The sequence below is a fragment of the Vulpes vulpes genome, unplaced genomic scaffold (assembly GCF_048418805.1).
Source record: "Vulpes vulpes isolate BD-2025 unplaced genomic scaffold, VulVul3 Bu000000737, whole genome shotgun sequence".
NCBI lineage: Eukaryota > Metazoa > Chordata > Mammalia > Carnivora > Canidae > Vulpes > Vulpes vulpes.
In genome coordinates, this window is record NW_027325698.1 from 53,021 (window position 1) to 66,592 (window position 13,572).

The 13,572-nt window shown below is 38.0% G+C and overlaps 1 long non-coding RNA gene across 6 annotated transcripts in view; it reads left to right on the forward strand.

The window, feature by feature from the left end:
- LOC140596663 (uncharacterized) overlaps positions 1-12,774 on the forward strand; it is a 65,777-nt gene extending 53,003 nt beyond the window's left edge. For 3 of the 6 annotated variants that reach the window (XR_011998568.1, XR_011998572.1, XR_011998567.1), the window contains 2 exons: positions 10,322-10,447; positions 12,439-12,774. This is a non-coding gene — a long non-coding RNA (uncharacterized lncRNA). Of the gene's footprint in view, positions 1-8,905; positions 9,111-10,321; positions 10,448-12,438 lie in introns of all 6 variants that reach the window. The other 3 variants (XR_011998570.1, XR_011998569.1, XR_011998571.1) reach the window with 2 other exon arrangements.
- Positions 12,775-13,572: the final 798 nt, after the last annotated feature.

Here is a 13,572-nt window from a genome sequence, read left to right on the forward strand (position 1 = left end):
AAGAACAGGCATAAACTTCTTATTTTTCTTTGATTAAAATCAATTGTGCTTTATTTAGTACCCTAATTCTGTCTAAATTAGCCTCACAAATGGAGCATGCAAAAAGTAGGCTTTCAAAAACTAAGCCAAGAGTAAGTTGGCACTGTTATGATGAGCGTGATGTTAGCACTTGGACACCCAGGATCGTGAGAATTATAGAAGAAACGAACGGAAAGACTTGTAACAGTATTAACCTGTCTTTGGAGAAGCTGACTTCATGATTCATTTCAGACCATTGTTTCTAGTAATCATGTAAGCTTTTATGGAACAAATTTATACATTTGCATTTTATTTTTACTACCAAAGTAGTGTTGTCTTTGAGGTAAGTTAAAATTTTAATTTTCTAGCAAACTGAATCTGTTTCCTTTTAATAACGTTACAGTAAGCTGTTTAACAGAGACTAACTAAGCTCCCAGATCTTCTGATAAAATGCACACATGGAAAAAGAGAGAAATATACCATATTTGGTGGGGGTAATAAAAGTGGGAGAAAATACAATTATTTGATTTTCAAAAAGTATTTTAATAAGACAATTATTTCACTTGTTACAGATTTCCATTACAATATGGTTGCCAATTCTTTAGTAAAAAATCCTAAGTATTACCTACCTCTTATTCAACGAATGTGTAGTGATGCCCTATACAGGCAAAGCATTGTATTATATGCAGTATGGAGTAGCGACAGAGAAATACAGAAAATGATCCACACTTTGTACACTGTTCTCATAAAAAAAAAAAAACAAAACACGAAGTCTGATTCAAGAGGCAAGATATACATCCTTGAAAATGGTGATAAAAGAAAGTTTTTAAAATGTCAAATGAATTGTAATAACCAAATGCTGGAACATCTGTTGGATGAAATAGAAAATTCAGAGGAAACTGAATTGATTGGGAGGTCAGGGTAGCAGCATAAATGGAAAGCAATAGAATCAGTGTGAACAACGTTGAAGTGGTAAAGCATAAGTGCTATGGGTCCAGACACTGGGCCATGAAGTGTGTTGGGTAGATAATGGAAATCAAGAGGGAAGGAGCGCTTTAAAAAAGAGGTGTTCTGTAGAGCCATGGAAGAGATGGAAAAGTGACTTGGTGTCAGATTTCATACCTTGAAAGATTTGGAAATTTGGTAGAGAAGTTTCTACAACAGACTCAGATAAAAAGGCAAATAAATGATCCCAGTAGGAGGTTACATACTGCAGGAGTGTTATTCTATCTATTGGAAAAGTGGAAGATGCACCAGTGAAAGATTAGGATGGCAAAATCAGTTTTGAACCCATCAAGCTTAGTGATTCCAGTAGAAATAAAAAAGAAATGTGAGTATGAAAGAACTCTCAAAGATCTTGGTTCCTGGACTGTTAGCAGGTGGGAAAGGTGGGAGGAAGAGAGGGATGGAAGGGCCAGGAATCAGGAAGAACCAACAAGGACTCTAAACATCTTTTGTTGTTATTGTTGGAAACCAATTTGTAGGTTGTTTCAAATGTTTGATAAAAAACATGGAGGTCACATTTTCAGAATACCTCTGTAAGATATTGTCAGAGGAAAGAAATAGAGAAATAAGATGATCATAAAAGTGAAGGTCGGTACATACGTTTGTTGGTCAAGTGGAGGGGGTCAAATAAAGCAGAGAAGAAGTTATTTAATGGGAATAATTGAACACAAGGGCTAGACACTATGGAATGAGAAGAAAATTGAGAGATATAGGATCAACATTTGACATGGATGGATAGGATGGGGAGCAGAGATGGCCATTGGAAAGGAAACATATAAACTTTTTCTCCAAGGTGGGAAAGAATAAAGAGAAGATGGGTGTGGGGACATATTTTGAAAAACAGTTTATGTAACCCGGGGTCAGTGTCCCGGGGTTGGGACTTGAGTTCACTTTCCTTCCGACTAGTTCTGTAACCTTAAGAAAATACTTATCTTTCCAATTTTCAGGAGTTCCCAAAACTAGAGATACTAGTAATACCTCTCTGGTTGGGTTATTGTAAGGGATACGTGAGATAAATTATATAAAATATTAGCACAATATCTGGCACATTGCAATCTAAGAAATGATAATATTGTTGTTATTTCAGATCGATTATTTTGAGTTGGAGATGGGCTCATGAAACTTTGTGCTTGAAATAGCATATAGATAATTTAGCTATTTCAGCCAATTTTTCCTTTGCCTTCAGGGCTCTACTCAGAAAGTTAATCCACCCAGAGAATATTTGCATTTTAATAAGGGCCTTCAAGCCTAGGGGGAGAGGATGTAAGAGAAAAGGAGCTTTTCTGCTTCTCAAGTAACATCACATAAATGAACATTTTTATGCCTGTCTTTGTGTAAACTGATCCTGCTCTGCACCACATTTGTAATAGGATTTTTGAAAAATTTTCTAGTTAGTTTCACCTAGTTAAAGATGTATTTAATAATATGTTTAGCTTTAAATCATTTATAAATTCCCTTAAAGTCACATAGCGCTGGTCGGGTTGGATTTCATTACAGCATAGGATTAAACTCCTGTAATACTGGGCCTCTGAACAGAGCACCTGTCACTTCTTTTGTCATCCCTGCGTTGCTTTTCTGGAAGGGTGCGCTCTCAGAAGCCTGCACCTGTGGATGTACCTATGCCACGGTGATAGAATTCACCAGAAGATTGTATCTTTTAAAAAGGGAAGATAAATCAGAGAACGATTTATACATTTGATTGGTGCTTTCTTGGTTTTGAATTAGTATAAATCAACACCAAAGATTATTTGTGAGAAACAAATATTTACCAAAATTGGTAAATACATTTGGAGCTTAAGCTCCTTTTACAATATCCGTTCACTGGCATAAGCACATGTTTTATTTTATAGTCACTTACGTATATGTGTTAAGATGGCAAATACTGGAGAATATTCATGTAATATTTCAAAATGTTTTTGAAAAATAAAGGTTTTGGATTGGATTTAGAAAATAAATTGAGAGTTGTGCTCTCCTCGGAACCCAAATGACTTAGAGGAATTTATTAATGTCAGTACTTACAGCCTGGACGCTGAAGACAATTATTCAGAAATCTCAGTGAAAACAGTAAATATTCTGCTCGATGTTGAATCAGTGGTAAAAAATTGAATTACATATAGTTGGGGTTAATTTCTTTTGTGGGAGTTAAATTCAGGAAATGGGAAATTCTACAAATTAGGATATTGCATAAAAACATATTAATTTACTTCTCTGCATCTCAGGGCAATGTTGTGCAATTAAGACAAGTGAAAACACAGAGAATTTGGCACAGTCATTACCCAGAACCGGGTAGTGATGGTGTACTTGATGAATGAGCTCACACCTGGTTCATATCCATAGCTAGACTCAGCAGTCGTGACTGCTTCTCTGAGCCGGCAAATGCAACAGGTTTCAACTGAAACATGGAACACGTCCTATTCCTCAGTGATAACAGATCAATTACCATCAAAGACAAGATTGGCATTTTGATGGCAATATTTCATATCCTGCTTCTCCCCGAAGCACAGAAAAATCCAAGTGTAGATTAAAAAAAAAAACCTGATTTGACATCTTCTTTTTTAATCCCCCTGCAATCCAAATTTTAAGGAATTCATTAATATCAAAGCTTTGTTTCCAAAGATAAAAAATCAAGCTAGTTTATTCTTTCTCTAAATGGAATGTTAGCTCTAACAATGAAGATATTTCTGTATGCATTTTTCGTTTTGGCTCTCATAAACTAAATTATCTCTCTGATCAGCAGTTTCTTATACTTGCCAAACCTATGGCTCTCTGCTCATTACATAATTTAAATAAATAAGCGTAATTTTCTCATTAAGCTATTTCCATTTTTGTGAATGCTTTTGAAAATGACACTAATTTTCCAGCCAGGGTAATATTACCAGCAAATTTCTTCATTTATTAGATATTTTGGACTAGGAGAATCTTTAGGTCTGGTTCCCTGAAGTGCAGACTAAGAGGTATAGATTAACAGGTAGACAGTTTATTAGGGAAACGGGTTTGGGTTCAATACCTAAGTGGCAAGGACAGGAAGCATGACTGGGCTGAGGACGATCATGAGCTGTAAGATGGTCTTTTTGGTTTTAGTTTAGTTTAGTTTTCTTTTATCAAGATTCTATTTATTCATGAGAGACACTGAGAGGGAGGCAGAGACATAGGCAGAGGGAGAGGCAGGTGTGGGAGCTTGATGTAGGACTCAATCCCAGGACCCCTGGATCATGACCTGAGCCAAAGGCAGATCCTCACCCACTGAACCACCCAGGTGCCCCTGTAAGGCAGTCTTAAGTAATGCTTCCTTCCACTTTGTGGGAAGCGCTGGAGTTGGGACGGCCCTTCAGAGTGATAGAGTAGGTAGTTAGCTAGATTTGGGCAGGGAACAAGTCCTTTCCCACTGATAAGATGATGGAGGCCCAGTTCTAAACAGTTGGGACAGATCCCAGGGGATGCCACAGGAGCTCTTCCCTACTGCCCAACAGTAACCGATAGCTTCATTATGATACATGTACACTGTGGTCTCTCTTCCCACCCCCCAACAGACAATGGCTGCCATGACAGTTCCCACAAGGATCATATAGGGCCAAGCCTCCCTCTCCTAATTCCTTAGAAGACTGGCTGCAACCTTAGTCAGAAACCGCCCTAGCTATGACCCATGGCCTATCCAAAAATAAGAGGAAAAGACAACCCTGACCCCCCCCCCCCCCCCCCCAGTTCAGCTGTCACCTCTGGGCCTGCCTACGCTCCCATCTCGAGAGTGTACTTTCGTTTAAACTGCTATTAAACCTTTGCTTGCTTAAGAGTTTGGCTCTGAATTCTTTCTTGGCTGAATACAAGAACCAAGACCAGGGAACAGGACATGCTGTTGACAAGAGTAGTCCTAAATTGGGACACTGTAGGTGCTAGGCTGATATTCTCCTGCACTGAACAGTCATTGGACAGAGTCTACCCCCAGAAAGTAAGCATGGCCTACCCCATCATGGGGCAATTTCTGGAGAGGGCTGACATCTATGGACCAGAGCCCGGCTTTACCCCTTGAACTGCAGAATAGTCCTTCACACCTGGGGGAAAAGGGGCTGCGCTGGGTATCTTGGTATACCCTATAAAGAACTAGCACCATTAAAAAAATGTGTAGCCTAAAGGATTTCAGACTGTTATCATCTTAGAGAAATGAATTTAGTGAAGTGGTGTTAAAAAAGTACAAATTGTTAAAAAAAATGAAAATAAATTATAATCATTGTTGAGATGATCACAAATTCTATCTCTCACACAGATTTATTATATTAGTGTATTCTCTACCCACCCCCCTCTAGCTTTCTTTTTTTTTTTTTTTTTCAAAATAGTTTTCGGAAGCAAAGTTATAGACAAAAGCAACATGGACTTTGGAGTTAGACTTGACCGTGTGCACACTTAGGTTTTACTACTCACTAAGTGCCCAATCTTGGACAATAACATCTTGGAACCTCTGTTTTCTTGTTTTTACAAAATGACTACAATTGTGGGGGGGGAAATTAAGTGAGATGACATTTTTAATAGAGTCCACTTTAATGTTTTTGACTTAGAAGTAGCTTACAAAAATGTAGCTGAGAGTTTTGTTTTTCCCCTATTATAAGTCTAAAGCCATTGCATTAAATTTTTTAAAAGATTTATTTATTTATTCATGAGAGACACGGGGTGGGGGGGACAGAGACATAGGCAGAGAGAGAAGCAGGCTCCCTGCAGGAAGCTTGACGTGGGACTCAATCCTGGGTCCCCAGGATCATGCCCTGGGCCGAAGGCGATGTTAAACCACTGAGCCACCCGGGCTGCCCTGCTTTAAAAATTAATATCAATATTAGGAATTTTGTATTCCGTTGTTAACTTGGAAATCATTCTTCTGTTTCGGGTGATGACATTCTTCTTCTTTGGTGACATTAATGCATCCCCAAAGAAATTTCAGCCTGCAGGAAAGAAGTGTAAGTAAGGGTGCCAAAATATACTGGTGACTGTCACCACACTGAAGACTTAGTGTCTCTTTCAAAATAGTTGGTTAGAAAACAATACTTGCACAACAAAATATGGCCGGCTGTTTTGTCAATCTTTTTCATGGTCATTAACTTTTTATCTCTTCCAATTAACATCTCAATTTTCAAAGACTTCACAGAACTAAAGTGAATTTATTTCAAAATAATTTACCGAACTAAAAGTTCTCTCAGAAGACGATGGTTGACATTCTACTTTTAGCTACTCCCACCATCCATAAGAAGGGATGAGATAGCTAGAAATAGTGCCACTGTAAGGAAGAATGATGCCAGTGGTGGCTTGTCTGTACTTATTAGATCTCTGTATTTTCTTTTTCGGTTCTGATATTTAAATTCCCTCTGACTGTTTGGGTGGCTTGGCAATACGATCTATCTTTCCATTCCTCGTCTGCTAAAATGTACCTTTCCTCTCTCCCTCACTCCTTCAAGTTCTTTTATGCTCAGTATGTCTTGAGCTTGAGTCTAACCAAACCATTGATTTAGAGAGTGAAGCCTCTATAGCTAACTTAATGGGTAAATCCTTTGTAGAGAGGATATGTGCTTGCTAACTCAGCACCCCTTAAAGCGAATTTGTGGGAGAAGAGATCAGACCAGCGAGGGAGGCTGGATCATGGAAGGTCTCCTATGCAGTGCTGAAGAGTTTAGATTTCTTCCTACGTGTGATGGAGCCAGTTAAAAATTTAGGGGCAGGGAAATGGAATGATTAAATTATATGATGGATAATTAAAGATAGAATCAGATTAGGCTTGTTTTGTTCAAAGTTCTAGTATCTAAAAATTAATGACATGCAAAGGTTTTCTGATCCTCAATATTGTTAGTGGACTCCCTACTCTATAAATGAGCCTGATATGATCAGATTAAGCTCTCCTTGATACTAGGATACATCCTCGGAAGCTAAAAGTGTTTTATTTCATTTAATACCCACTGAAGATGGACTAGTCTTACTCAAATACTAACAATGTATTCTAAATTGAAGGTGACAGTGCTACTTCACTGAGAAAAAAAAAACCCTTCAATTCCTTCCCATGCATTACAGTTTCTATTTTTAACTAGACCCGCATTTTCAATATTTTGCTGGACATTTCTGTACATGTGTGCTGCTCTCTTCTTTCTATATGATGCAAACCAGCTTGTTTCTCTGACCCCTAGCTTCACCACTTACTAACTTCTGCTGCTGCATTTCACTTCCAATCAGTTAGAGAGCCCTTGATTGTTTACTTCAAAATTAGTCTCAAATATTTGCCCTTTCCCCCCATATCCATTGTTTTTACACTGGTACAGACCCTTATCATTTTCATTCTGAACTGTTAAAATAGTCCCTGGACTTTGACTCTGTCTCTAATTTCTCATCTCTCAATGCTCTCAGCGTGCTACTATCATAATTATGTCTCCAAAGCACAACTTGGATAATGTCACTTCCCTGGAGGGCCTTCTGTGTTCTCCCAGGATCAAGTCTAAGCTTTCTAGCATTCAAAGTCAGTCACAATCTACCCATATTCTTTCTTCCGTAAGAACTACGAAAAAGGAACTCTGATCCATTTGGAGTAAATTTGCTCATGAATGTAAAAATTAAAAGAAAAAAAATTTGAACAGAGGATGAAAGGTTAAAATTGCCCTGTGGTAGCACGTTTTTTGACCCTTGGGTAGAAAGAAGGGATTGGTTATCTAGGTGTGGGTGCAAACTGGTGCTGGATGAAAGGGTCTCTTGAGATCCACTAAGTTTAAGATTTAGGGAGCAGTCACTCTGACATCTGAAAAATCCAGTGGAACAGCGAGAAAAGCAGCTGCTTGAAATGGTTGATGGCAAAGCTCTGACAGCGATGTCCTTTGGGAGGTAACAGTGACAGCCAAAGAATTAGAAAAGAGAGACTGGGGTGACTTTTTAGTGGCCAGAATCCTAGGAGAAAAATAATTCTTTTGGAGACAAACCTATGAATTCCCTGCCCACCGAAAAATGGAGTGAATATTTTTTACAAGTTGAAAAGAACTGAATTAACGAGTTTTGCTGGAAACCAGAATTTCAGCTCGTCATGGTCAGATAGAAATATCTCTTAACGTTTTGCTGGCCTTGTCTTCCAGAACATGCTCTTCCCTTCTATCCACTATGCAGCCTCTCCTGAGTCACACTTGCTTGTCCATTGTTGACTTTGTGGGCCTCTGGCCTCTCGCATGATTGGTTTCCTGGTCAAGTTCCCTTTCTTTCCCTGCTGATCAAAATTCCAAAGATCTGTATTGAGAACCAGTTTAAGCCACTTTCTGTGTTCTTTTTGGTAGACATCAGTACCCACAGGAAACTTTGAGGTGATAGTCTAATACTCTCCCCACCCTCACATTTAGACTTTAATGAATATACATCTCAGACCAAATGCTGTCTCTCACATATACTTACACACACACACACACACACACACTTAATAAGCAAACTGTTAAAAAACAGTACGTATATCCTATTTTCCCAGTTCAGGGCTCCATAAATTCCTGGATGTAAGAAGTCCTTAGAAATCATATAGCTCTGGGTTAAACTTTAGCTCCATGACTTAGCTGTTGAATGACCTCAGACATGTTACTTAGCTTTTCTGATTCTCTCTTTCTTCATCTATGAATTAGGGTAATGATCCAGCCATGTAGATATCCTATAAACAAAATATCTACACGTGTGCAGGAGTTGTCGTGGAGGAGATTTCAAGAGTTTATGAGACAGTTGTTAACATAATCATCTAAAAAATCAAATTATATAAACTTACAGTAAATAAATGATAATTACAGTAAATAAGTTATATAATAAACAAAGGCAAGCAACATTAAAAATTATGACTTCCTAATTGACCACATTTTACTATTTTTCTATGTTTTTATGCTACTTATGTTTACAGTATAATGTGCCGCTGCAAATCTCTTCTCAAGGTTGTTTTCACTGACGTGATGTAGCTTGGGAGCTGGCAATCAGACATGCTGGGAGTATTACACCAAGGAAGTCAGCAAGCACTAAAAATCAGAGTTGGATCTGTCCTTTGGTTGATTGTCTCTAGACTCAAAAAATCATGAGGAAAGTGTCAATAATGTGAATTAAACTCGAAGGTATGTCATGCTTGTGGTTTTTAGATAGCAAATAGCCCCCCAAAATGAAGAAATATATTCTTAGTATTCAAAAACTATCATCAATTCTATAAACTTGACACACTATTAAAGTTCCAACATTGGACATTTGCAATTGTGTTCATTTTTTAATTGCAAACATAGACTGTCTATAGACACAAGAGGTTAGCAACAATCAATGAATACTGTGAGAATCTGTCTATATGGAAATTACAATAAAAATTATAGTATATCTTATTATTTGTAAATTGTGTGCTAAATATGTTTATATCATTAATTTTTATAATAAAATTAGGCATCTAGGGATCCCTGGGTGGCGCAGCGGTTTGGCGCCTGCCTTTGGCCCAGGGCGCGATCCTGGAGACCCGGGATCGAATCCCACGTCGGGCTCCCGGTGCATGGAGCCTGCTTCTCCCTCTGCCTATGTCTCTGCCTCTCTCTCTCTCTCTCTGTGACTATAATAAATAAATAAAAATAAATAAATAAAAAATAAAATTAGGCATATATATATACCTATATACACGTATATATTTTTTCAGACAGTTGTTAAGATTTTGTCAGCACCCTTTTGCGTATATCCTTCTCTTGAGTTTCTGCTCAAATGTCATATTCCCCATGAAATCCTTTTGGATCTTGTCTAAACCGGTATTAAATGCACCTTCTGCCTTCCATAGCAACTTGGGACCTAATTAAAATGCTTTTTATCCTAAAGAGTACTTAGTTTTATGCATATATCTATTTATCTCTCTGTCTGGTAACCTCCTAGAAAATAAAAGAAAAAGTATTATAGATCTTAATCTTGGCATGCAGCTTGACATTTAGCATGAAACTATACTGTAAGACTCTCAGGAAATATTTGTCAAAAAATCAAATATTTCACAGGGTTTGATTTAGATGGCATTATAAAATAGTTTCCTTTTTCCAGTGGATTCTAGATATCTTCTCATTGCCTGCGAGCAGATCAGCTGACAATAGAGTGGATTTGAAGTAAAAGAAATTGAATTAATATTTTTCTTTCACCACATTAGTGAAATGTAACACATTAGTAAATCTCTTAGAATTAATTTATTGATTAATTTTAAGAAAAACCAATCTTCCTTCTTCACAAAATATTCTTACTAAATAAGAAGAATTGGGGTCAGGATAAAATTAATAGGTACTGAGCCAGCTTTTTCTTTCCTGCATTTTTCTAGGTCTAAGATTCTTTACCCAGCTTTTACCTGATAATAATATCAATAATAATAAGTTAATGCTTTTATGTGCCTCCTGTGCTCCAAGTGCTTCACATATTTATCAAATACTCATCACATTTCTATAAGGTAAGTAGTATATGTATTATTTAACATGTATAATTTACTATATATGTATGTACAAACACACAGGGAAATTGAGTACCAGAGCATTTAAATAACCGTAAAACTAGTAAGTGACAGAGCTGGAATTTGAACCCTGGCAGTCTAGCCTCAGAGTTAAATTTGACAAAGCAGTTTTCATATCTTAGAGAGAGACTATCTTATAAAAAAAAAACAATGAAATTTTTGTGTTCTTAAAAAATAAGAGCCTGAAAGAATCGGAGCATATAATTTATCCATAAACCATAATTTTGGGAAGAATTCATGAAACTATAAGTGGCAGATTTCCTCCCAAAAAGAGATAACAGAGGCACCTGGGTGGCTCAGTCAATTAAGCGTCTGCCTTCCGCTTGGGTCATGACCCCTCATTGGGCTCTGTTCAGCAGGGAGTCTGCTTCTCCCTCTCCTTCTCCCCTCACCCCCCAACCACTCATGCTCTTGCTCTCTCTCTCAAATAAATAAATAAAATATTTAAAAACAAACAAGCCAAACCAAAGGAGATAACATTTCACTGTCTGAGAGAGGAAAGGTTAACAAGAGGAAAGCTAACCACTGCAGGGTTAGATACTAGTGTGGTCTCAGAAAAGATGGTGCTAAAGATGGTGCTAAAAGATGGTCATCTCTGCCAGGTTGGCAGGGAAAAGGAGCAATATCCCCAGATAGGTTTGGGGGGATCCAAGAACAGAGAGGATCCAGGTCTTCCCAGTAGACTACAGCTGGGAGAGAAACAGCCTTCCAGAGGAAGCCTAGACCAGAGCTGTGCCCAACTGGGCAGACAAATGGTGGCCAGGATGGTCTACTGGAGAGGAGACCTAGGAAAGCTCCAGGAGACTCTGGAGTCCCCGGGATGCTAGAAGAGCAATTCAACAATTTCCCATACCTATAGAGGTATGAGAGGATTGAAAAGGTCCTACAGTCACAATGAAGCCATGCCATCTGCAGATCTCCCTCAGGTACAGGGATATTCAAAGACCAGACAGAAAGAATGAAAGGCCACAGAAGCAATATGATAGGAAGAACTTTCCAGATTTAAATTCAGAGCTAACTGATTTTTAACCTGGAGTTATAGAGTAATTTCTAATTTCACTGACTTTACCTGAGGGATGATTAAATAAATGCGATGGAGAGAATAGGGATTTAGACAAAGTATTAGATTAAATTACAGAAACTAAATTTAGAATTCTCATAAACTAGAGTTAGAAACTATGAAATTTAAACTGGTTGTACACTCTCCTCATAGGTGTATAAGTCCATTTAAGAGATAATAACTGAAATTTAATAGAGAATTAATGTCCTAACAGACATGTATTCATTTAATATATATGTGTATGTATTTGTACATGTGCGTGTATAACAAACATATACACCTTTGACTGACTATGACTGATTTATAGATTATTTATCTGTCTGTTTATAGAACACCATCACTGGGATGTACAGTTAACTTTTTGAAGATGTCACAGTAGTTAAGAGTTCAGGTCTGGAGAGGTGCTTGGGTCAGTCAGTTAAGTGTCTGCCTTCCAGCCCACCTCAGGCTCTCTGCTCAGTGGGGAGTCTGCTTCTCCTTTTCTCTTTCCCTCAGCACCCTCTCTGCCCCCTCCCTCTTCTTGCACGTGCATGCCCTCTTTCTCAAATAAATAAATAAACAAAATCTTTAAAAAACAAAGAGTATAGGTCTAAGGGCCAGACTCCTAGAGTTTATACCCTGACTGCTTCATACTCCATGTGAAACCTTGAGTAAGTTATTTGACCTGTTGCAGATATAGTTTCCTCATCTGTAAGTCTTCACAGGGTTGTTGGGAAAATCCCATGTGTTAATAGTCCTAATGTATAGAAAGGTGGGGGTGCCTTTGTAAGTCCTCAGAAATGTTAGCCACAGGCATTTCATATGGTCTTCAGTCAGCATGACTGGGGGTCATGTTCAAACTTCTTTCCTTGTTTTCATATCGGTGAACTAGGCCATGCAGTCATTGGCAGTGGGCATGACCTCCACGCTCTTCAGTCTCCTATGGAATCTGGAGCATCACTTGGAGAAGCTTGGACTCTTCCCAGGTGCACTTCTTCTGAGTGTGCTGCAACCTACCATATGTGAGTCCAGCCCCTTCACTCTCTTACCTACCTTTGTACATTTCAGCCTTTTTATGGGAAAGGGAAGCCATCTTTGAAGACAGTAGAAGAGCAATTATCTCTTCTTTTATCTCTTCTGGAGGAAGATAATCATGGAAATCACCTTTTAAAAAATTACTATTAAAAATGTGAGTGTTGAATAAAGAGAATGCTTTTAGTTATAAAAACTCATGTTTCCTTTGTGTTCATTTAAATTGATATCATAGATGATATTGTGTTTTCTGTCTTTTCATCTTATTCTTCAGTGTCTAGGTCACAGATTAGTGCTTCTAGGGAATGATTTTGCTGCCAATGTGTTGAAGTCATGAATCCATTTTCTGATCTGCTGGCTTTAGAGTTTTGGTTTTTTTTGTTTTGTTTTGTTTTTAAAGAAAGAGGTTTGCCCCTTTTTTATTTAGATTCCTGCATGAATTTGTTAGCATTTAATGAGTATTTACTTTTCTGTTAAAAAACATGAGTTATGGGACACCTGGGTGGCTCAGTCGTTGAGCATCTGCTTTTGGCTCAGGGCATGATCCCTGGGTCCAGGATCGAGTCCCGCACCGGGCTCCCTGCGTGGAGCCTGCTTCTCCCTCTGCCTGTATCTCTGCGTCTCATGAATAAATAAATAAAGTCTTAAAAAAAAAGTTATCAGTACTTGGATGATTATTTCTGTTTATCGACATGTCACCACCAAAGCCTCCAGTTTCAAGAGTGACTTTAATAGAGAGGCCAGCAAAAACATGTAATGAACAATGATTTTAAGAAAACAGGCTTACCTGGTTGACTAATACTACCTCCAAGAAGAGGAGCAGCAAATAGCTTGTTTCTTGTGCTTAGATTCTATTGTTAGTAAGTTATCAAAATAATACTGATCAAAATTTGAATCTAAATTGAAGTTAAACTGTGAAACCAAGACGATCAATCTGATTTAAGTCCCTTGAAGGTGGCAAATGGAGATTTAGTTTCTGTTCTTTCATTTAATG